Genomic DNA, 26,345 nt, shown 5'->3' with positions numbered 1-26,345 from the left:
GATAAGATAATATTTATGTTAAGATACATAAAATAATATTTATGTTAAGATAAGATAATAAGATTTATGTTAAGATACAGTGGGTTACTGCCATTTAAAAATTAATATTTAAATATGCCTATTATAATTTCTCATGCGGCAAATGTGAATAGATATAAACCACAAGAAAAGAAATGGTTCTTGCAGTTTTCAGACATTTTTAAGATTGTAAAGTGGATTCTACAATCAAAAAGTTTGAGAAATTCAGCTTTAAATCCATGTTTCTCAAAACTTATTTCATGATACATAAGTGGCTGTGAAACTGATGTAGTGGGTGACACCAAAAACTGAAACAACAGAATACAGTGGAGTGGTGTGGAAAAGTAAAGTATATAATCCAATTCTATTACATGGTTCCTTAGCAACACCTGTGAACAATACAATACACAGTGTGCCTTTCCCAGGCTTCAGTGTAATTTTGCTTCTAAAAGACAGCACCCGAAAGTCCTCTTCAGAGGGCTGTCCTCAGGCTACCAGAGCCACTTTGCTCTCTTGTGGCCAGTATCTTTCCCTGCACCATCTTGTGGTCCTTAGTCTATGGCTGACAGATATGGAAGTATGAAACTCCAACTCATTTGACTTGGGTTGGAACGGAGGCGTAATTCATACTCCAGAGTTCCCACTCAGGATTATGTTGAAGCTACCCTTGGAAAGACTCTGCCTAAAGTCGCATCTCTTCTTCCTCTTCCCTATGTCTTTTCATTTCCATCACTCCCTAATGAGTTTCTCACTTTCTTAATAATTTTCAACTAAATCTTCATCTCATTATCTGCTTTCAGGGAATCCAAGCTAAGATCGTTGGCAGAAACTCATTCAATTGTTTCAGCATTGCTGCTCTTTGATTTTCTGGTAAATGATCAATTTGACTTGCACTGAAATGAAAGGAGGGTTAACATACAGCATCATCTTCTATCAACATAATTATAGCCAATTGAAAAGTGAAGGAAGGAATTTTAACTATGCCCACAAAAAGCAAATTTCGGTTATCAATTTCTGACTCATTTTTCAGAAAGGGAATTATCAGTTGCAGTATTTTTGAGTTCACAAGAATTGTAACATTCTTTTGGAAAACTGACTAAAAAGAAAGGGAAATAGGATAGCAATAGTGTGTCGAGAAAGAATGGAAAGAACTACTTAGGAAAGACATGAGCAAGTTTATGGGTCAGGATGATACCAGTGAGAGAAAAGACTGAGACATCAGTAAAAAAACATAGGGGGAAGATTGATGCATTGCTGTCCCTGATGAAATGGAAAGGAAAGGGATAAAGAATAAAGGCAATGGATGGGAGGGAGAATGATCACACAGAAAAAGTTGAGGTGGGGAAAAAATGGGCGGGGGGGGGGTGGAGTTGCTGAGCAAGCCTGCATTCAGTAGTTCCAGTCATCACCGCCTGGCATGGAATGCCTCCACTACTGCTTGGTTTCCACTTGCAAAGGGCCATACAGTACTCAGTTTAGACTGATAAACTTTTCTCACACTATTCTGAATTTCCTGTATTTCAATTGCTCCCCAAATCTTAAGAGACCACAAACTTCTCCCTCTAGCCAACATACATTCCCAAAAATCAATAAGCAAAGAAGGAGGTATGATATAGTACAGAATCTCTGGCTGTTTTCTTTTAGGCTTTGCCTGTAAGGGCCAGTTACTTTTATAGTACCCAGGAGAAAACACTAGTCACAAAAACCTGCTCTGCAGGAACCTACATATGCCTAAAACTGCCTTTATCAGCCCCAGAAGACAAAGTTAAAAAGGAATCCCACAGCACACATGGTATCTACAAAAAGTCAGTGCCTATAAAGACAAAAACTAAGGAGAAACAGTCAATAAAGCTGCTCTCATAATTCTGTAAGCCAGGAATAAATCACTGCTAATATTGCAAGCACACAAACGGATGGTGCTCGGTACATAAGTTTGTCACAGATATCTCCTTCTACATTTAAAAAGTTATCAATAAAACATTCTTAGATTTCTACCATCTTCAAGAAAAAATTATCACACGGTAGCCCATTCCAAAATTAATCCAGAGTGGTATTTATGACACTTCAAGTAAATCAGTACCTTGGAATGATATTAGAAGAACTTTTCTACTATCAATCAGTCGTATTTGTTAGAGTTGCCAACATGACAAGTTTTGGTTTCAACAGGTTTCAAAGTTTGGTTTCAAAATTTGGTTTCAAAATTTGGTTTCAAAAAGAACTTGGACAGTGTGGTATGGGCTAGCAAGCAGTTTATTTTAAGTTTTATGAAACAACAGGGACTTAAGAGCTTTAATAAACTCCCAGTCATAACCACAAAAAAACCTTGTTGAATTGCACCAAATAGAAAACAAACAATAATGAATTGCTGGGCCAACAGCATCTTTATTTGTTATGATGGCTTAGAAAAAGAAATGTGTGCTTGGGGTATTTGTTTTAATCATGAAAATGGGGCAGCAAGTGCTCAGTTTCTACATCATTTCTACAACCAATTTAATAAATGTGAAGGACAGCTTTTTGTCTTTTTGTCTTATAAATAGTTCCTTTCTTTCAGTATCTTCTAGTATCAATTCTAACAATAGCAAGGTCTTCCATACACTAGAGCACCCAAGAATTTGGGAAACAGAGATTTAAAAAGGAAGAAATACAGAAGAAAAATCAACAAGATGAAATACTTATTTTATCTGTATTTTCAAGACAGTATTTTTTATGTTATTAATAAACTCATAAAGGTGTTAAATAATTTACAAAACAGTAAATAGACTTCATAGTTCAGCTGTAAAGAAAATAAATGTCATCAATAAATATTTTGTGGAATAAATGAGTGAGTAAAATATTGCCTCAGTCTAAAGGTTCCTATGAAACAGAAAAATACGAATCTATGGAGTTAGTAAGAATAACGCAACTGAGTCTGGATAAGTAAAAAAGAATTCCGTGCTTGGACACAACTTATAAAAACTGCACAACATCAACAACAAATAACAAATCAAAAAGACAGCTGAAAGAAAATACAGATTACCAACAAATGAGTGATGATTACACTGACTGTAGATTCTTAATAGCAACAGTGGAAGAGAAAGTGGGATGATATCTTTAAAGTGTTGAGCGAAAATAACCCATGACTTAGAATTATATATCTAAGAACTCAAGTGAGTGAAATAAAAACACTTACAAATAACAATGAATGAAATAGTTTATATGCAGGAAGAAATGGTGAACAAATAAAATGGTATATTTATATATAAATCTAAGAAAAATTTATAAAATAACAATATAGAATTTGTGAACTTTGATAAAGCAAGCAAAAATAATAGACGATGATAGCATTTTACTTGAGGGTGAGAGAAGGTGATCCAAGCTAAAATTTCTAAGGTCTTAGTACGGCTGATTGGATTAGGATACTCTTTAAATTTATATATTGTTAAGTAAAATAAGTATAGCAAAAGATCAAGAAACCCATTAAAAGTATAGAAATAGAGTTAAAATGTTCATACACATATATAACAAAAATAAGCCTCATTTACTAAAAAAAAGATTAAAAAGGAGCAAATAAGCATAGAAAAATGAGAAAAATCAAAATAAAAAAGTAACACTGTAGAAACAAGTTCAATACAAATGTATTAGTAATCACAATAATGATAAAAGACCTAAATAAAACTTTTAAAATAAATTAATTCTCAAGTGGATGAAGAACTTAAATAGAAGATTCACCAATATGGTAACACTTTTAGGATCTGTTTAACCTTTCCCCATAATAAAATTTAAACATCTTTTTCATTCCTTCCAAATTCAGGTAAATGTCTATTTGACTAATCTGATAAAGTGGTTAAAAAAAAGAAAAAAGAATATGTTTATGGGTTAATGCTGATATTTTATGCCAAAAGAATTGAAAGCAGGGACTCTAACAGATATCTGTAATGTTATAGCAGTACGATTCACAGTTTTCAAAACATGGAAGGAACCCAAGCATCCTTCAACTGATAAAGGGATAAACAAAATGTGGTAATATACATACGATGGAATATTAACCAGCTGTAAAAAGGAATGACGTTTTGATATACACAACATGGATGAACCTTGAAGATATCATGTTGAGTGAAATAAGACAGACACCAAAGGACAAATAGCGTATGATCTCACCGATACAAATGTGATAGTTTTAGACAATGAAATACAAAAGGAATTTCCCAAGTGACAAATGAAAAATATGCTTCCAGCAGCTCATTTAGACAAAAATATTTAAATCATATTGTTAGTTCAAAGATCATTGTTACCACTGTTTCCACTGTTCCCTGAAGTGATCACACTTGTAGATATACAAAAACCTATAGGTAAATGTCTTTTGTTTCACTTTTGCTGATTAGAACATAAATCTTGAAAAAGAATGTGGTTTTCATTTTCCAAGAAGATAACTCAAAAAAGGAGAAGTGGAACTTCACACCAGTCTGGTTTTTTAAAGAGAATGTGGAATATACATATTGTCTTTAATAGAGATTTCTTCGAAACACTTTAATCAACAATACACGTAAGAAGTCTTTAAAGAACAATAGCTAAATAAGTAAATGGTGTGTGTGTATATATGTAGGTATGTGTGTATATACAAATAAAAACATACATAATACTGAATCAAGAATTTTTAGATGTCAAATTTATATGTAGCAATCAGATTACTTGGTCTGTCCATCTTTCTAAGTACTTAATAACTGAAAATAAACAATAATAACATTGATTTGTCTCCATTTTTTTAAAAGATTAAAGTGAATTATTCTATTTTATACTATTATACATTTTCTATTACTGTAATGAATGCATGATTACTTAACAAACCTTACCTCGTATTTTTTGAAAAAATGGAAACCATCAAATAGCAAAACCCCATCTTGTACAACTTTAGCCTTTATTTTTAACTGCCATGCAGGTCTTCTTTGATGCTTCTGAAAAGTCCAGCTCTTTCCCTCCTTAGGGTATTTATTCAGGCTTTTCTCCCAAATCTTTACCAGGCTAAATATCTCCTAAGTACCCATCAGATCTTTACTGAACCTTCCATCTCCAATAACTCTCTCCCTACGTATTCACTCTAACGTAGCATGCGGGCTCTTTTATTTTCTATCGTAACATACTATTTCTTTCCTTCATATGAGTTGTCAATTTAGTATGTTTGTTTGTTTATAATACCTGCCTTCTCCAATACAGTCAAAGCCCAGTGAGGGCAAATATCCATGTCTTATTTTATCGACCAAGAGCTACTATATGTTAGGGGCTTAGTAAATATTTATTTATTGATTGAGTGAATATATGAATGATGACTCAGTAGCTGCAGTAAAATACAGTAAACTACAGAACTACAATCTCCATAAAAAAAGTTCTCTAAGGGTAAGCATTTTAAAAATAACCGAAACACTCCACTGAGAATATCTCAAGGAATATATGATACAACTGTCAAGTATAATATTTTTTTCTATAAGGACTACTGCCAAATTCAGTGTGCTCTCTAGGAAGTCAATCTGAATTTTAAGACAATTCAAACTGGAAAACAGGAAAAGAGTTCTCAAAAATAAAAATCTCTACTAAATAAAATTACTTTCATACACACAAAATTAAATATCACATATGATGCAAAAGAAGTGCTCAATAAATGTGTACTAAATGAATAAATATGTGTAGTATTTCAACAGCTAAGTTTTTCAACAAGTATAGACAAGTAACGTGAATTTACATGACACCAACAAAATTAACCTTCTTATGAACTTCAGAGAAAAGTGAAGATACAGAATTTTTGCCATTATATTTGTATTTATAAACCTAGAAGTACTTAAGAATGTGTGAAACAAAGAATTTTCAATCTAAAAATTTACAAACACCAATAAAAACAGTCAAGAAATCCCACAGAAATGCATATATGTTTCCTTATTAATGCACTATGTTGACTTATTTGGGGGAGAAATTTTTTTAAAAAGTGAGCACATTTCTTAATGATATGTGAGCTCAACAGCCACCACCTGGAGAGAAACAAACTCCATGTTAAGGCAATACATTCACCAAAGATGGACTGGGCAGATGGGTCCTGAACTTGGCTGGATCTATTTCTGGAAATTTCAATTTCTCAAATTAATACTTTTTTTTGTTATTGGTGAGCCATCTTGTATTGGACTTTCTGAATTGAAATAAAAAAGAATTGACCAATTACTCTGAAAACCATTCTTCCCAGTCACCTATTATTCTTCCATTTCATCCTACACAATGCTTTCAGAATGACAGTCCTAAAATGAAAATTTGATTATGTCACTCACTCTATGGTTTCTCATTGCATGTAGGATAAAATTTAAACTTTCTAACTGATCTCTGCTACCTTTACTTTCCTGTCTGCTGATTCTAATTCATACACCCTGTAAGCCAACAATTCTGAACACTTATTGTTCTCCCTGCCTGGAATTCCCTTCTCAAAGAGTCAACTCCTCTGGGAAGGACTTACCTTATTCAACAGGCTATATTGATGTTGCTAATCTGGGCTTCCAAAGCAGTCTGATTATAATTCCATATTAGCACACATCTCACTGTACGCAATTTCTGTTTTGCATCATACCGCCGCCACTGGGCAAGATCCTGCTTGAGGACAGGATCTGTTTCTTTCATGTCTGTATTCTCACTGACAATACTAAACCTGACACATCTTAACTGCCAAATAAATGTTTGCTGAATGTATAAATGTTTGCTGAGTGAATGTAAATTTCAATGCTATACATTACATTCAATGAATGTAAAGAAGTTAACCACTTTTTAAAATACGTTAGCCCTATATAGAATGATTAAAACACATATACCCTAATATTTAAAACTATAGCTTATTAGTCTAAATAGTTTTGTGATTGATTATTCTATTTTGTATGTTAAAAGAGACTGTGATCCGCATTTTTAAAATGCCAAATATCACTCTATGAAATAAACACCTTCAATCACCCTTTGTAATAATGCCAGGCACAAGATAGTCTCTAATATCTAAAGGAAAGTCAGAATTTAGGGAAATAGCCAAATGGAGTCAATGGTATTTGACCAATTAACTATATGATCATTTCATTGAGATGATTTCTAGAATTAAATAAATGAAAAAAGACAAGCATAATGTGAAAAGCTATCCAAAAATTAGACTAAATAGAGCAAAAATCACCAATAATTAATTTATTCAGGAAGTAAAAACTACTAATTTTTAAATTTTGAATTTTAAATGTATTTTATTGGCATGTAGTGCCAGCATCAATAGTGTGAATTGGTAACAGAAGACAATTCTGAAATCAATATTCAAATTATACAAAATAGTTTAAAAAACTAACCACCAATAATCTGATTATTGTAAAATTTTAACAAAGAGTCTACTAATGGAAGTCCCAATGTAAAAGTTAAGAAATTCAAAATATAGAATATAATTTTTTTTTTTTTTAATCATCATTTTATTGAGATATATTCACATACCACGCAGTCATACAAAACAAATTGTACTTTCGATTGTTTACAGTACCATTACATAGTTGTACATTCATCACCTAAATCAATCCCTGACACCTTCATTAGCACACACACAAAAATAACAAGAATAATAATTAGAGTGAAAAAGAGCAATTGAAGTAAAAAAGAACACTAGGTACCTTTGTCTGTTTGTTTGCTTCCCCTACTTTTCTACACATCGATCCATAAACTAGACAAAGTGGAGTTTGGTCCTTATGGCATTCCCAATCCCACTGTCACCCCTCATAAGCTACATTTTTATACAACTGTCTTCGAGATTCATGGGTTCTGGGTTGTAGTTTAATAGTTTCAGGTATCCACCACCAGCTACCCCAATTCTTTAGAACCTAAAAAAGGTTGTCTAAAGTGTGCATAAGAGTGCCCACCAGAGTGATCTCTCGGCTCGTTTTGGAATCTCTCTGCCACTGAAGCTTATTTCATTTCCTTTCACATCCCCCTTTTGGTCAAGAAGATGTTCTCCATCCCACGATGCCGGGTCTACATTCCTCTCCGGGAGTCATATTCCACGTTGCCAGGGAGATTCACTTCCCTGGGTGTCTGATCCCACGTAGGGGGGAGGGCAGTGATTTCACCTTTCAAGTTGGCTTAGCCAGAGAGAGAGGGCCACATCTGAGCAACAAAGAGGCATTCAGGAGGAGACTCTTAGGCACAAATACAGGGAGGCCTAGCCTCTCCTTTGCAGCAACCGTCTTCCCAAGGGTAAAACTTATGGTAGAGGGCTCAACCCATCAAACCACCAGTCCCCTATGTCTGTGGTCATGTTAGCAACCATGGAGGTGGGGTAGGCGAATACCCCTGCATTCTCCACAGGCTCCTCAAGGGGGCACTACATTTTTTTTTTTTTTTTTTTCCTTGTTTGTCTTTTTTCTTTCTTTTTTTTTTTTTTTTTAACTTTCCCTTCTTTTTTCAAATCAACTGAAAGAAAAAAAAAGTTAAAAAGAAAACAAACATACAATAAAAGAACATTTCAAAGAGACCATAGCAAGGGAGTAAGAAAAAGACAACTAACCTAAGATAACTGCTTAACTTCCAACATGTTCCTACTTTACCCCAAGAAAGTTACATACTATAGCAACATTTCAGTGAACTTGTTCCTACTACATCCATCAGAAATTAACAGACCATAGTCATTTCTGGGCATCCCCAGAACGTTAAATAGCTTATCTGTTCTTCTTGGATTATTGTTCCCCCTTCCTTAATTGCTCTCTACTGCTAGTTCCCCTACATTCTACATTATAAACCATTTGTTTTACATTTTTCAAAGTTCACATTAGTGGTAGCATATAATATTTCTCTTTTTGTGCCTGGCTTATTTCGCTCAGCATTATGTCTTCAAGGTTCATCCATGTTGTCATATGTTTCACCAGATCGTTCCTTCTTACTGCCGCGTAGTATTCCATCGTGTGTATATGCCACATTTTATTTATCCACTCATCTGTTGAAGGACATTTGGGTTGTTTCCATCTCTTGGCAATTGTGAATAATGCTGCTATGAACATTGGCGTGGAGATATCTGTTCGTGTCACTGCTTTCCGATCTTCCGGGTATATCCCGAGAAGTGCAATCGCTGGATCGAATGGTAGCTCTATCTCTAGTTTTCTAAGGAACTGCCAGACTGACTTCCAGAGTGGCTGAACCATTATACAGTCCCACCAACAATGAATAAGAGTTCCAATTTCTCCACATCCCCTCCAGCATTTGTAGTTTCCTGTTTGTTTAATGGCAGCCATTCTAACCGGTGTTAGATGGTATCTCATTGTGGTCTTAATTTGCATCTCTCTAATAGCTAGTGAAGCTGAACATTTTTTCATGTGTTTCTTGGCCATTTGTATTTCCTCTTCAGAGAACTGTCTTTTCATATCTTTTGCCCATTTTATAATTGGGCTGTCTGTACTATTGTCATTGAGTTGTAGGATTTCTTTGTATATGCAAGATATCAGTCTTTTGTCAGATACATGGTTTCCAAAAATTTTTTCCCATTGAGTTGGCTGCCTCTTTACCTTTTTGAGAAATTCCTTTGAGGTGCAGAAACTTCTAAGCTTGAGGAGTTCCCATTTATCTATTTTCTCTTTTGTTGCTTGTGCTTTGGGTGTAAAGTCTAGGAAGTGGCCTCCTAATACAAGGTCTTGAAGATGTTTTCCTACATTATCTTCTAGGAGTTTTATGGTACTTTCTTTTATATTGAGATCTTTGGTCCATTTTGAGTTAATTTTTGTGTAGGGGGTGAGGTAGGGGTCCTCTTTCATTCTTTTGGATATGGATATCCAACTCTCCCAGCCCCATTTGTTGAAAAGACCATTATGGCTCAGTTCGGTGACTTTGGGGGCCTTATCAAAGATCAGTCGGCCATAGATCTGAGGGTCTATCTCTGAATTCTCAATTCGATTCCATTGATCTATATGTCTATCTTTGTGCCAGTACCATGCTGTTTTGGCAACTGTGGCTTTATAATAAGCTTCAAAGTCAGGGAGTGTAAGTCCTCCCACTTCGTTTTTCTTTTTTAGAGTGTCTTTAGCAATTCGAGGCATCTTCCCTTTCCAAATAAATTTGATAACTAGCTTTTCCAAGTCTGCAAAGTAGGTTGTTGGAATTTTGATTGGGATTGCATTGAATCTGTAGATGAGTTTGGGTAGAATTGACATCTTAATGACATTTAGCCTTCCTATCCATGAACATGGAATATTTTTCCATCTTTTAAGGTCCCCTTCTATTTCTTTTAGTAGAGTTATGTAGTTTTCTTTGTATAGGTCTTTTACATCTTTGGTTAAGTTTATTCCTAGGTACTTGATTTTTTTAGTTGCTATTGAAAATGGTATCTTTTTCTTGAGTGTCTCTTCAGTTTGTTCATTTCTAGCATATAGAAACATTACTGACTTATGTGCATTAATCTTGTAGAATATAATTTTTATACACCAATTACTCTGTAGCCAGCTTGCCATTGCCATTTTGCTAATTAAATACTATATTTACTCCAAAGCTAAAATTTGTCCCCACAGAGAGAAACTGTTTTGGAAAAATACTAAAGGACAATTAACAACTGGTAACTTTAAGTAATGTAGTACAATGGTCATTTTAATATAATTAGTACTATAAATTTCCTTCTAAGTACTATTCTTGCTATATCCTACAAATCTTGATGTGTTTTCATATTCCAAGCTACAGTTGTAAGTAAATATTACTTATTTCTCCTGAAATTACCTCCCTCATTTATATTCCATACACATGTACTTGATTATGTATAACATTCAGAATGATCTGAACTCAAATGCCAGCATTCAATCATCAAGGCACTAATCTCAAGGTGGTCTAATTTATGCTAATTGAACACTGTACCATTGCGAATTTTTACAAACTTTTAATAAAATTTGAATCTAACATTCTCACACTTAGTGACAAGACAAAGAGAAAATATGAAAGAAATACAAACACCTTCTTGGATAAATCTACCATTTTATCAAAATCTCAAAACCAAAAATAACACTCTCTCTTAAAGTAGGGTTCTTAGATTAGATCTAGTTTACTATAATAGATAATAGACAAGGTCATGATGCAGAATATCAAACTGATTAGACAAATTCTTTTTGAAATCTCTTTAACTTTGATGCTACTGTGTGAAATCTTCTCTCATATTCTCAACAGCTTATTTTTCACTGCCAATTCCCATCAATTCGGCAAGTAAATGGGAGCAGTAATCACTGTAGAAAATATAAGGTAAAAAAAATGAGCCAAATTAACTGATTTCGTTTCTATAGGCTATTTAATCTGTACAATAAGTAAGACATTTAATCAAGTCTATTTAATATGTACAATAAATAAGTGTTCTTCCTAAATGTAATTATGTGATATTTTGTAATTTCTGCCTATGAAAAGAGGTCTTGTCTGTAATAAAACACCTTTTGTCCTTAAGGAAGAGTGGTACAAATAATTGCTAAGGTAATAGTTTCAAATTCCCATCTTATTTTCAAAATAATAAATGTTTTTAGTAGATTTCCTCAGCACAATCAAAATTCAATTTGAGTAAAGTTTTGGTAGTGGCTTTTAAGGAAACAAAGTGTATCAATAACATAGAATGTTTCCTTAAGGATACACAGTTACTGTTACATTTACATTTCTTCCACTCAAAAATCAATGTCACATTAGGTCATAATGAATGGCTGCTTTTCAGCAGTACTTAAACCGACTGAAACTCATCATTCCTTTAAATCTCTTCTTCAAGCAAGAGTAATTTAATAACCTGACTTATTTAAGTTTGTGATTTCATTCAAACATATAATATAACCATGGTTTGCAAAGCATTTTACACATAAGAAAAAAAGACTGTCTTTATTAGCGTTACAGATATTTACAACAGACAATTTTTAAAGAAAGGAGGGAAACTGCAGTCAGTTATAAGATACAGATTCACACCTGTTGTCTGTCATGTTTCAAACCCCCTAGATGTGAGATTTAGTCAAGGTAAATGAAAATGAAGAAGGACCAGCTGCAAAAAACAGTTTTGTTCTGATATGGTAATTAAGAGGAAAAACTCTACAACATGTTATATCTATGACAGTCCCATTATTTCATGTCTGAGACAGTTCCATTTTCTTTTAACAGATTTGTGTTGCTGTCAAGACTGTCATAAAGGCTGATACTCTAAGGTCTAGGCTATTGACCTAATTTATATTGGTAGTCTTTCCAATTACCTTTGCTAAATTTCTCTGTAAAGCATAGTAGTCTGATGTCAGAAAAATTAAACATTATCATTCTCATTCCAATGTCACACTTAACTCTCTGCCACACTGCTCTGATTACCAACATCGCATTAAATATCAGACCTAGTCAGGTCATGTGTCTAAGAAAGACTGAGTTGCTATAAATACTGAATGTTTTTAAAATACAAACTACAAGGCACCTAAATCACATATGGTACAATAATAATAAATGAGGACACTGAACAAAGGCAAAGTCTACAGTGTCATGACCACTTTCTTTGTAAAACCTAAGGAAACAATATCTTATGTTTTTAATATTTGAATTATGCAAATACTTAGTCTTATTTTCTAAAAAATATTAATTTAATATAATCTTGAATATTATCAACAATTACATCCATATAAAACATCTGTAAATACACTCCAAGTCATTATGGGTGTGCTTAAAGAAAATAATATACAATAAACCAAAGTTAAAAATAAACCTTTGTGAAAAAAGTCACTCTAAAAACAGATTCACCACTATTTCTATTATGTAACAAAATTTAAAATATTATTTGCTTTGTAAAAAAGTTCATTCATACTTAAGAGGGAGAAACAGGCAGAGATGAAAATATGTAAGTTTTGGAACTAGACAGACATTGAGATGAATTACAGCTCTATGACTTACTCATGTGATTCAAGGGCAAGTTATTTAACAGTTCTGTTAGATCTCTCATCTGCTGAAATGGAAGTAATATTCACTCCAAATTAAAATTAAATAACATATGTCAAGCATCTATCAGGAAAAAAAAAAGGGTTGAAAAATAGCAAGTTGGGAAGGACAAACCTGTGCATGGAATGATTCTTACCCATCAGTATAACTGACCATGGCAACATTGTTTGAATCAAGGAAACAAAGTGCTACTTGTTACGTACCCAGGGTCTAGCCATATGTCTGGTATACTTTAACTTTTATCTTTAGACATCACAGAAGACCCAGAATATAGAATTACTGCATTTAACCTGATTGTAGGCTCTTTATAGAAAACTGCAAATATAATCAATGTTGCCTAGGGTAAATTGATCATCCAGAACAAGGTTTATCTTCTACTTCAGATAAGTGCATTGTCCTGGCAGTCAAATTATTACCCTGGCCATCACAGACACGTAACCCACCGAGGAGAAAAATACTCAGTTTTTTACATCTTAGGATGATTTATAGAACTGAATAACTTGAAATAAATGAAATACACTTTAATGAGGGAAAAACCTTTTTATAGTCAATGAAAAGAGGTATTTGCAGGTATTGCTAAAGTATTCATGACCTCTAGCAGAAACATGTTGTTAAAACTTAAAACGTCCTAATAGTATATGTAAAAATTTGTTTCCCTGACCCAACCATGGAACATGCCCTTAACCAATCTATGAAATAGGTTTTCTTTCCTGATCATGAAGAACTATTCACCGAGAGGGTTGTGCATCATAGAATTGATTTTTTTAATGGAGAGTAAAATGAAAAGAATAATTCAGAAAATAGAATATTTGTTTCCCTTATCATAAACTTTTTCTTTATTCACTTTAGGGAAATAGAGACAGCAACAATAGAGCAGAACAAGGACAGGTGTACATTGCTCAGTGATCACTCAGTTCAACAATAAATCAATCCTTTTAGCCCCTGTGATTTTAACGCACAGCTGAAGTATATCAGTGAGGAGAGAATCCAATCTCTTCCAAGATTATTTATGACAAAGCACTCCTAACTGAAATCCAATTTGTTTTTGGAATTGCAGTCATTCCCTCTCAACTAAACAATAAATGAATCCGCCTTTCGCAGCTTCAACTCCAGAGCATAAAAGAAAACAAAAGGGAACTGCCTCACAGAACTTCACAACCCCAGGGCCCAATTAAAGAACACTGGGAAAAGCACTTTCTGGAGTGGTAAAAAACCCAATGGGCTACGACGCACAAATTCACTAACCTGAACTACCCATGTACTTTGCACATCAACTTAACTTCACCTAGTGAGCCATTCGTATCACACAAATAAGCTCGCTGGAGACGTTTTTACAATCCCTTTCCTCATGAAGGCCTCCAGGACCCCGGAATTGCTGGGCATGTTAGACACCATTCCCAACGTTCCCTCAACTCAACCAAATCTTATAGCGCAATTAGCTCATGACTGATGATTACAAGAGACCAAATTTGGGAGACTAAAAACAGGAAATGTGTTAAAATGTTTCTAAGAGGAAAAGATAAATAACTTAAAATATTTCTTAACTAAGTTTTGGACCTCAAATACTATTATCTTTCATTATGACTCAATTATTTATAAACTATCTATTATTTGGTGCTCTATAATTGGTATTTTAAAAATAATTTGTTATATTTACTAAGCTGTGTTTAACTAGGGAAGCAAAAGGGACCTTAAGTTATTTTTTTCTGCCATATAACAATTCTCTTTTTGTATACTTTTCTTGTGACCCAAATATCTGAAGGTAAACAATTTACTATATGCTGAATTATGAAACATTTATTATGCAGAATGTGTTCTCCATCACTAGTAGTTCTCCATCTGAAATTCTTAGAGAATTAAAAAAAAAAACTGTGATATAACTGAAGCACACCTACAGGAATGCACATTGAACTAGTAAATTCCCAATTTGTTAAAGTTGATATTCTTGGATGGATTAGTATTTCCACAACAACAGAACCTAAAGTTGTTCATGAATTGGGTTGCAATTCTATGTGATATGCCTTAGAAAAGTAAATGGTTCAACTCCTTATTTACTTCTTGTGGTTATTTTAACTAAATACTTACAAACTTCTTCTAAGAATATAAACAGTCATTTGCTTTTATGTTAATATTTCTCTTGAACTTCCATCTTACAACTAAAAATGTGCCACTCGGGTGCCTCTTTCTTCATGAGTCTCATTCCCTAATATATAACTTGTCTTAAAGCCTACCTAGTCACCTCTTTCCTAATGGAACACTATCATATCTATGAAAACTGTGACATGAGCAGAAATGAGAAACAGAATTTGATTTAACCAAGTGAGAGGAAACCATTTCTCAAAATCTTACCACTTATCACTTCTTAAAATAGGTCATTCAGGAATATGAAGAAGCATGGTCCTTTCTCTTCTAAGCCCTTATGCAGGATTCTTTCTGTGCTAAATGAGTTCAAGTGAAGCAACAGTATGACACAGCTGGTGGTACATAGAAAGCTAGAATCAGCAACCAACAAGAGCAAACAAATGTGAAGTGTGTTTGAGTATGCTTGCACATGCACAAGTCAGTTCATGTGTGTGTTGGGGCTGTCTACTATAAATACCCCAACGCAAAAAGTTCTGAAAAGGGAAGTATAAACTCAGACCTGGAAAATAGATTCCACAAGATAGAAATTACTACCACAGAGGTACACGCACCCTGCTGCAGCCCAACTCAACCCCAAGACCAAAGAACATGCCAGGCAAAAAGTTTCCCATAAATTTTAGTTAGGGACTGACTTACAGGAGGATCTTTCCTAATAGCAGCGAGTTGAGAAAAGGAAGTGAAGGATCCACACAAACAAGGGGAAGAGGAGTGCCTTATATAGTGCAGCAGCGCCTCAATAGCTTTGTTTACAAAGGAGCCTCAGCTGAGTCTCCTGAAAGTTTATTTCAGCACAGCCTCTCTAGATTTGGTTGCAGAGAAATGTTAGCTGAGTCTCCTAAAAGTTGATTACCAACAGTGATTAGGCTCAATGACCTTCAATGTCTGTGCTCTGGTCACGGGACTCTACGTGCTCAAGGCTCCAACCTATTCCCAAAGGTGGGGGAGGAGGGGTTCCAACCCCTGGGCTGCCATACACCCTAAATATTGTCATAAGTATATTTTAAATAGCTACCACAGAATTTGAAAAGAGAGTCTAGTGGAATAGTCACTGGAAAAGGGGAAGGCAAAGGGAGTAATTTGGAACGGAAGGCAGGGAAGGAAAGGAATAGCCTCTGTTGAATAATAGGTGGCACCAATGTTGCATTAGGCTTGAAGTCAACATTAAATTTGTTTTTATAAATATCTAAAATCTAAATGTGAGAACTCATGAAGAGTATACTTAAGATTAGCAACATTGGCATAAAATTCAGATAAGTATTCAGACATGTCTTTTGCTATTGCTTCAGATACATAAACTTGTGGGGTATTTTTAAATCCTGTGGCATAGAAAATGGTTTCTTCTATTGCATACTCTAAAACCTTAGTGTCTTGCTGGACACGACATTTACAAAGTTACCAGTTTCCAAAACTGACATGCCATTACCTATGAGAACTAAATTTAGTTGGTATCTATATAAAATGTTTTTTTTTAATTAAAAAAAATATGAGTTACAAATGTTATTTATATTGCTTGGGCTTCCTCTAATTGCTCCAAATGTTTGCAATTTTTTTTTTTCAAAAGTAGAAAATAAGGTAAGAAATAGGATTTGGAAGATAAGACTCACGGCAATCCAATAAAAATTTATTATGATATATGTTTCACCCGGAGTATTTATGGGGGTGGGGCAGGGGAGTAAAAATTCACTAAAATGAAATGTTCCCCAAAATGTAAACTACCTAAAGTTCAACAATATGTGAGAATTATGACATGCAAATGATACCAAAAAACATAATAGCCATTTATTTACTGAGGTTAAGAGAGTGCAGTGGGGGGTGGGGGGAGAGGGGGAGGAGAGGTGCCAGCCAGGTCTCAAGGAGCTCAGAGGTCTGGTAGGGAGGGGGTGTCTCAGAGAAGTGAGCCTTAGGGAAGGCTTTCCAGGGAAGGGGGAGGAGGTTGTGTAAACCAGGTGGAAAAGGGCTGGGCAGCACCCTAGATAGGGAGGCAAGGGAACATGCAAATACAAACATGCAAATACTTAAAGGTGAGAGAAAGTTGGATGTGATTCTGTGGCCATGGGAACTGGAAGAAAATAAAGCCCTGAGAGAAAGGTCAGGCCAAGGTCATCAGAAGTAACATCAGAGCTCCAAGGAGAGAGAGAATCCCTGGAAGAGCTTTAATCAGGAGAGGAAAGTTCATATAACTGATTGGGGTCAGATTTTGTTACCTAAGAATCACAAAATATGCATCAATGTGTATTAAGGCTCTTAAAACCTGCTACATTCAAGTTTTACCCGAAGTCAGAGAATTATTTAGGCCAAAGTTCAGGCAAGTAATGTAAACAAGCAAATGAGCTTAGTAGAGGCCCTTAGTAAGCTGACCAGGGCATAGAATTCATGCATCAAGTTTCCTGTGATTTTAGTTAGGTATACTCCTACCCCAACCCAGGCAAATATCCTCCTTGGAAGAAATTTCTGAATTATAAAGGTTTTTAAAACTTTACTTTGGTGGCTATGAGAGGTACAGAAGAGCAAGTTAACTAATTTTTATTTGACAGAAATTGTTTGTTGTTGTTTTATAGCTTATCACAAGTAAAATGGTTAGTCCTAAGGCATTCTGGAAGGATCCTAAAATCTCTGAATGTATGCAAATTTGCAAAGGGGAACTTTACAAATATAGGCCATAATAAATACCAAATACTTTTGTTTCACCCATCTCTGATCTGGTTAACAAATGGACACAAGAAGGCTATTTCACGGTTGAGAAACTTCTCTGAAATAGGACATTTCACTACCTACTGTTGCACTCAAAGTGCTCTTTTTAATCCTCAAGGTGAACCATCTGCATACATAATATCAGGCTTATTGGATAATTGCTGTGCCTCAGAGTACTAACATTTTATAGGCAAGCCCCCCCCCAAAAAAAAAAATAGAAAAAAAAAGGTTACATACAAATGTGTATCTAACTTGTATACTTTCCTTCTGGAAACAAATCTTTACCTAATTTTTACATAGCACACATACGTGTATTTCTCAAATGTAATTCAATGAACATTCAATTTTTTTAATTATCCATGATCCCAAACCCAAATATAAAAACTCTTTATATTTTAATCTACATTCCAAGTTAATATATCAATTAGCTGTAGACTATTGAAACTGACAGTTCTATAGCAATTCCATCTCTAGTATTATAACTTCCACCAACTGTACTGTTTTTTTTGTGTGTGGGGGGGGGGTTCTTCCTACAATGATCAAAATGGGAACCAATACTGAGAGACTAACTTCCCTTTCAAAAAGCACTGCAAATACCATAATTAGCTAACTAATAAACCTCAAGCATAAACTATAAATTGAACACTATCTTTTCCATGAGGCTACATTTTCAAAGACATCACAAATACAGTATCAACAGACACTAATTTTAAAACACAGTACTCAAAAATTTCAGAGAACAAAATTATTGGCACAAAGGAGTGGCAGGAGATGTAATGAGAGAAAGGTAGTGATCATTCATTTTACAAATAAATTTTCTACTTAAAATGATTCATTACTGGAATTGCCCCTGAAAGCTATCATTTCCCTTACAAAAAAAAAAAAAAGGAAAAAAACAATATGAAATAGTTAACATTATATATTAAAAGGGACAGACATTCAGTTATTTTGTTTTACTGAAAATTAGTCCAAAGCCTATTATTCTGTAGGACAGATGGATTCAGGTCACCCGTTACTAAATTAAACATTTTCTGCTTTCACTGCATCTCATTAAACATGTTACAGCAAGTTTAAATAACTCAGTGCTTTCATTTGCACAACCAACCATTTTGTTATTGTTTACAGCAACCTAATTTGGCACACAACAATTTAGGCAGCACTGGTTTCATATTACACTGAAGTATTAATTTTTAATATAATTGCATTCTTTTTGTCCAACAAAAGCTAGTTCATTGGGGATTTTACTCAAATGATTCTTCAATTATTATACAAGACAAATTCTTTGCACCTCTCTTTGCCCTACTGATTCATTTCTCCATAAATTAAAAACTCATCATAAGCTTATTTAAACTGACTTATTTGTTTATACAACATAGCAACAATTACATTAGGTACAAAATATATCCTTATACAACTTTAAAACACCCTTTTCCAAAGGACATTTCATTCAGTAATTAAGCAAGATATGCTTTCCTAGCACAATGATGTGTAATTACTAAATGCCCCAATTTTGCATGAAGACTAATAAAGAAATTCTTTGAACATCACAAAAATAACAATAACTAAGAGTTGTTCCTTTATACTTCCTTCTTTCGCAAATTTGAGTAAAGAAGATACTTGAAGAAATAGTGAAAGACCAGTTAATATGTCATTCCTCAAACTGTGGACTGATCACAAGAAAGTACTACTTGCATACCTGAGAAGAAACAAGGTGAATTGATTCAAAATGAGAAGGTCAAGGGTAAAATATAAAAGATGTTCACAAAGCAGAGGGAAGGCCTTCAGTCAATCACTAATTACCTTCATTTGTTCACTCATGTTTTTGTATCTTCTATATAATGGCTCATATTTATAAAAATCCCATTTAAATTATTGGCTTTATGAAGAAAAATTAGCCTACACCAGCCCCTTGGCCAGTCATTACAGAGCATAAAAATATCAGTCATTCTTGGACTCAATTTAGAAAGACTTTGTTAACCGAAGAAGCAATAAAGACAAAATATTTTGGGGTGACACCTATAAGGCAATGCGAAAGTCCTTAACTGTAAGGACCTTTTCGTAACATTACTCTTCTACACCTTGGAAATCTCTCTCAATTATTTTAATCATAATGGATTGAGTTACTTAAAGAAATGTACAAGAATAGTAATTTTTATGAGAAATATACAATGAAATTATTGTTTTCTCTAATGCAATAAGCAATTGAAACAGACTACAGGAAGTCAGGTGAAACATTCCAGGAAAGAGCCCTAGGACAAATCATCAAGGAGCTAATTATTCAGATCGTTCAGATAGGTTATTTCAGGCACAAAAATTCAGGAACAAAATGTATTAAGACCTTGGGGGGAAAAGGCACACACAATGTAGAGTATGAAAGAGAAAGTGACGACAATGAGGTTGAAGAGGTAAGCAGGTCCTTGGGCACCGTGCTAAGAAATATGGATTTTATAATAAAGGCAATGGGGAGGCAGTGAAAAATTTTGTGCAGGAAAGTGACAGGACCAGATCTGAGTTTTAGAAAGATTGCATGGAAGCAGATGCCAGAAGCCTGTTAGGAGTTAACTGCAGTAATGTAACTGAAAAATGGCACGGCCCTCAACCAAGGCAGTGGTAGTAGGGATAAAAAGACAGGAATGAATTCAGCAAATATAGAGTGAGCACCCACCATGGCCAGGTATGGTTCTAGGCACAAAGAGTAACAGTGAACAAAAATCCCTACCCTCATGGAACTTACATTTTTATGGCAGAAACAGTCTATAAAGATGAATAAGTAAAATATAAAGTGTTTCAGAGAGAAAAAAGAGAAAGAAGATAATGTATTAGGGATGAGGTTGAAACCTTCCATAGGCTAACCAGGGAGGGTCTCACCAAGAAAGTGAGTAAAAATGTGAAGGAAGCGAAGGGGCAGGTTATGAGAATATCTAGGTTCAGAGCATTTCAATAAGAGGGAAAAACAAGGACAATGGTTCTGCAGGAGGTGTGTGTTTGTATGATTGAGAGGAAAGCATTGTGGGTGGGAGGGAGGTAGCACAGTGCGGGGAGGGCATGGAAAAGGCAGGTGACTCTATCTAATTCCCTGTCACTTGGACTTCTGGGTAAACAGACTAATGATACTTGTCCTGAAGGAAGAAACTTACTCTGAAATGCCCATAGCATCATGTCCCTAACTAAGCATTATCAATAGTAAATACAACCTAAGATGTATGAGGTATGTCTCCCTGGAGAATATCAGGTAGAAATACAACTCTGTGGGAGATGTTTCATAATTCAAATGTTTCTGCTGCATGAGGTAATCTTGTGACCCTCATATGGAGACCTCATCTATTCTGAGACAGATCCAATGTGAGATTTCTCCCACAGTCTTTTTATTGCCCATATCCTTGACAATATTTGGTAAAATGTGATACAGGACAAGGTCTCTGATTTATGTTGGTTTTATCCTGTATGTTTGCTGTCTGGTTGGACAATCTGATCCTGTACATTAGCTCAGTGAGAAATAGGAAGGAAGCCAGTGTATCTGGGACATTGTGATTGGGAGAATAGTCATGAAAAGCTGAATTCAGAGAGGTAAATGAAGAGCTAGAGAATATAGAGCCCTATATAAGTCATTGTAAGGCCTTTGACTTTTACTCTGAGGGAAATGTGAAACAGTTGAAGGGTTTGGAACAGATAAGTGACATGATAATTGTGACTGGTGCTTTGAGAAAAGAATAGAGGGGGTAGAAGTAGGGAGACCAGTTAGAATCTGTCATAACAATGTAGGTGAAAGATGACGGTGGCTTGGAGAGGCTGAGGTAGTGAGAAGTATCTGTATGCTGGATATAGTTTGAAGATAGAACCAACAGAATTTGCTGACAGACTGGATGTGGAGTATGAGAAAAAGAGAAGTCAAGGATGACCCCAATTGTTTGGCCTGCATACCTGGAAAGACGAAATAACCATTTACCAAAATGGGGAAAACCATAGAAGAAGTAAGTTGGATAGGATAGATATTTGGGCTTCAAATCTAATTAGATATCCAAATGGAGAAAGCAAGTAGACATTTGGATATATGAGTCTGGAGTTCCAGAAAGAAGTCTGGAATAGGGAAATAAATTTGGGAGATGGTATTTAAAACCATGAGCCTGGATCACATCACCGAGAAAGTGTTGTGAAAGAAGAAGTCTAGGAACTGACCACTGGGGAACCCTAGTAACTAGAAATGGGAAAGAGAGAGAGAACAAACAAAAAAAGATTGCAAAGGAGTGGCTAGTGAAATCAGAGGAAAACCAAGAAAGAATGGCTTCACTGGAAGCCAAGTGAAAAGAAGTAATTCAAGCAAGAAGTGATCACCTGCATCATCTTGACTGACAGGCAAGAAAAATGAGGGTTAAGATTTGTTCATTAGCTTTAACAGCATGTAGATCACTGATGACCTTAATAAGAACAGATGAGATGTTTAACGGGTAGAACACACAGATCTCAGATATCTAATAATGATTCCTGCAGTTCTGGCTAGGGTGCTAGTAAATTCACAAGCACAGTAAGTTCAGTCATGATTCTCCTTCAGCTTCAGAGTTTAAGAAAAATCCACAATTACATTTCTAACTAATAAAGTATTAACACTTAAATTTAAATACCAACATATTAATACAGAAAGCCTAAACAAAGTCTCAGAGCATAAAAAATTCGCTATGTATTTTACTTTGATCTTAAAATGAGATCCTGTCTATTATGAAAATAAGGACAGCAATGGGTCCACCTACCATCAAAATGATCTTGTACTAAAAGGACTCGTCCCTCTAAGACAGATTCAGATTTGAGTCAAAGACCTTGCCCAACAGAGTCCTCTGGAGAGGAAAGATAACTTCCAAACCATTTCTGCTAGAAACAGCAGAGATTTTTTTTTTTCATTTGTTTTGTCTTGTTTTGTTTATATGTAATCCCATGGCAAATACACCTCTGGTATTCTCACCCAGCAGAAACTATTTGGTTGAGCAGGGATTTTTTTAGGTTTCTGCACAGCAGGTATCCAACCTATGGATACGGAATTTCAGCTGGTTACCAGCACTACCATGAATCGACTATAAATCAGAAATCCAAACATACAGAACAGAAGCTGACTGACTAGTCAAAGAGATCAGATGGGGAGGTTGGCTTCCAGGGTAAATTCATGAGGCTAACTGGGAGGCTGCCTCACCACCCTGAAGCCAGGGACACTGGCTGTGGGAGCAGCCGTCCATTTCCAGACCCTGTTCCCTATTGAAGAAGCAGCTCCTAGATCATAGTAAATGTGAATCAGGGACGTGCAATGGGCTAAATCTCCCAGAGGCAAGTCTTTGGTACCTACAGCTGCGCAGCACCGAGCATGGCAGAAGCCAGTAAGAGGGGACACTGATAGCCTGAATTGACCCTATTAACTCCCAATCCTTTGTTACCTGAGTCTTCTGCACAAATAAGCAAAAGGGGTAATTGTTTAAAGCAAGCTTGTTTACAGATCATTGGGAACAATTATCAACTTGATGAGCTTCAAAGAGCTGTGGGATAATTCAGTACTAATCTAAAGAGACAGACAACATTTCTAAAAGGTTGCTTATTTTAGCAGAAAACAATTTAAGGCAGATTCATTTCCACATGGCTCAGCTGACAGCCAGCTTCCCACATAAATTTACATGAGTATATTCTCTCTCCAACTGTCCCTGAACATAGAATAGGTATATTACTGAAAATTTCTTCCTGTTAGAAATGTACACTATTAGATACTACCCCCCACCAACCCACCTCCATGCCTTGGTTGCTTTTTCTTGTGCAGTATATTGAACCCAAATTGAGATTTTTTATTTCAATGGAATCTGATACATATCATTCAATTTGATTCAACAAATCCTTATGAGGCAGCTACAATTATGCCAGAAGCTGTGCTAATAAAAAAGATGATTAAGAAACAATTCTTACCTTCAAGGGGCTTTCTAGATATTTTTCTTTTGGGGGCGGGGGGCAGGGCACAGGGAGGGATCAGGAAAAATTTCATGGAATACACATCATTTGAGATGGACTCTGAAGGATGGCTAAGTTTTCAAATGGTAGAAGTGTATCTCTAAAAGAGGGAAAAAACAAGCAGAGACCAAGAAGAGGGAAAGTTCTGGATGTTCGGGGACCAGCAAGTTGCCTGCCCAGGCAGGAAGGAAGTGGGAGGTAAGTGGCATGAGGGCCTCCAGGGAGGGAGTGGATGGCCGGGCTGTACTGAATGAGGAGTCACTGAAGATTTTAGAGAAGGGGTGTATTGTGATCTGGGATTGAGTTCTCGAAAACTAGGCTGGAGGAAGGATAATATATGCCCTAAAATATAAGAGAGAGAAAGGGAGAAAGAGAGAGACAGAGGGAGAGAGAGAGAGAAAGAGAGAGTGGGGCGGGGGGGTGCATCTTTAGTCAAAAAGAGATAAAATGGAGGCTTTCTGTTCAAGGAAATGGAAAGGAAGATACAAGTTTTGTAGGCATATCCATAGAATCTACATGAGTAGGTGAACAATTGACTACCCAGTCAGTGAGACCTTCCCTGACTACCCGACTTCAAATCAACACCCCACTCACATACCCCATGCCTCTTCTCCACTTGATTTTTCTTCATAGCACTTACCACCATCTAGCATACAATATAATTTGTGTTTTTAGTTTATTGTCTGACTTCCCTGAGTATTCTGTAAGGCTAATAAGCACAGGAACTTCTGTCTGTGTTGTTCACTGCTCTGTCCCTACCATTGCAAGTACTTACTAAATATTCACAAAATGAATGAATGCATAAATGAAGGCAAAAAAGAACTGAAAAACTGTCATTAACAAAAAAAACATGGGGTCAGGGTTTTCTTTTCTGAGTCACGACACCACATGCTGTCATATAATAGCATTAGGGAAGGGTCAACAGACCTGGGTTCTATCTCCAGTTCTAACACTGATGTCTATCAGTTGAGGCAGTCATTTTTCTTCCATAAACTGCATTTCCCCCATCTGTAAAATCAGGGCTTAATTAAACATGTGTTTCAGGGGGGCCTATGCATGCCTACTGTAGGATTCGATTAAGTTCCCAATTTAATTAGTCAGATATGGAGTGTTCCTGCTGGATCTAAGAAACAACCAAATTCCTGCCATGCCATGTCCTTTTATACATGGGATTAAAATTGCTTACCTAGAAAGAACTTCAACTGTAATAGACCGGCTTCCATTCAAAGGAATGTTTACAAACAGCAGCTCTTACAGTTCTTGAGTAACACTTGGCATGAGCAAGGTCACAGTCTCATCCAGAGAAGAAAGCAGAGTCAGAGCCTGGATGTCCTTGATCAATCACTCTGCCCTAGCTTTCCAATGTTCCAGAAAGCTTGTTTCCCCAAAGGCCACCCCTAACTGATTTAATATCCTGTTATCTGGGTGGTTTTCATAAAGAGTTTGGTCTAAGAATCACAATCATAAATTTATTTCCCCATAACCTCCAAAATTCCTTTTAGTACTAACATGCTATAGTTCTAAAAACTTTCATAGGACCTTACCCAATTTAACTGATAACCTTGTTTCCATCTAAATATAAATTTGCCATCATACTATGCATGGTCTCACCAGACAGACTTTTTTTTTTAAGCATCAAAAAGAAACACAATAGATTTAGAATTAGGGAAATTTTAGCTAGTGGGAATGAGTAATAACAATAATTGTAAATTGTTTTGAAAAATATGCATTGCTATTATTTAAACATATCCTAACTCACTATTATTTAACATTTGTATCCCAGTTGATTAGCATGATGGCTCATGAGCTGGAAGGGCGATGGAGGAAGCATGCCATCTGTTTCACTGCTAGGAGCGCTTGTCTCCCAAGGTCACTTAGTGTGATTAAAAACATAGCCTCAAAGGAAACAGTGACTCTGTGCCCTTAGAGGCCAAAAGCTCAGATGTTCTTCTCTCAATTCTCTCACTGATTTACTGGGCATCTGCTTAGCAGGACACTCTTAACCTTGGGCCATCTCTTTAACCCAATCTTTAACAGACTTGATAAGGGCAACTTTTTTCTTTCTCTCTCAAACTTTCAGGTTATATTAGGTTTTTTCTACTTACTCTTCTCCAGGGAAACTATTACTTCATATCCACAAAGGTGTTGGCTGGGTTAATTAAAATATGATTCCAAGATAGACCACAAATTGAAATGCTAAGCAATGATCATTCCCTCATATCTCTGAGTTCATGAGTCATTACATAAAAATGATCTCAGTTCATTAATTTATTATCAATATACTTAAGTATGATAATTCTAAAAAACAAAAAACAGAGAAGGCAGTGACTTATAAAATTTGCTTTAGAATTAGAAGGCCTCTGCCCCCATCTTCTCACTCATCAACCACCCCCCAAGATGTCTTATATTCTACCTATTGAGATTTATTCCTAGATGTTATATATTACTTCCTACAGACATTGGTTTTTTAAAAGGCAATATCTCTGGAAGATATAGGATATTGAATGCAATCGCTAACACCATAGTGTGTTATGCTGCATATGAAATTAAACATAAATTTTGATGTATGGTAGTTTTTTTAAAATTACAGT

The 26,345-nt window shown here is 35.4% G+C and overlaps 1 protein-coding gene across 8 annotated transcripts in view; it reads right to left on the bottom strand.

The window, feature by feature from the left end:
• Positions 1 to 26,345, bottom strand: part of IMMP2L (inner mitochondrial membrane peptidase subunit 2) — a 995,917-nt gene that overhangs the window by 651,982 nt on the left and 317,590 nt on the right. The window contains exon 6 of one of the 8 annotated variants that reach the window (XM_037836364.1): positions 10,684 to 11,231. The exons of the other annotated variants lie outside the window; for them this stretch is intronic. The gene's annotated coding sequence lies outside the window, so the exon portion shown is untranslated. Of the gene's footprint in view, positions 1 to 10,683; positions 11,232 to 26,345 lie in introns of those variants that run through there. 8 annotated transcript variants of the gene reach the window in all.

The sequence above is a fragment of the Choloepus didactylus genome, chromosome 5 (assembly GCF_015220235.1).
Source record: "Choloepus didactylus isolate mChoDid1 chromosome 5, mChoDid1.pri, whole genome shotgun sequence".
NCBI lineage: Eukaryota > Metazoa > Chordata > Mammalia > Pilosa > Megalonychidae > Choloepus > Choloepus didactylus.
Note: the sequence above shows the minus strand (reverse complement) of the source record. Positions and strands in the feature narration are given on the sequence as shown.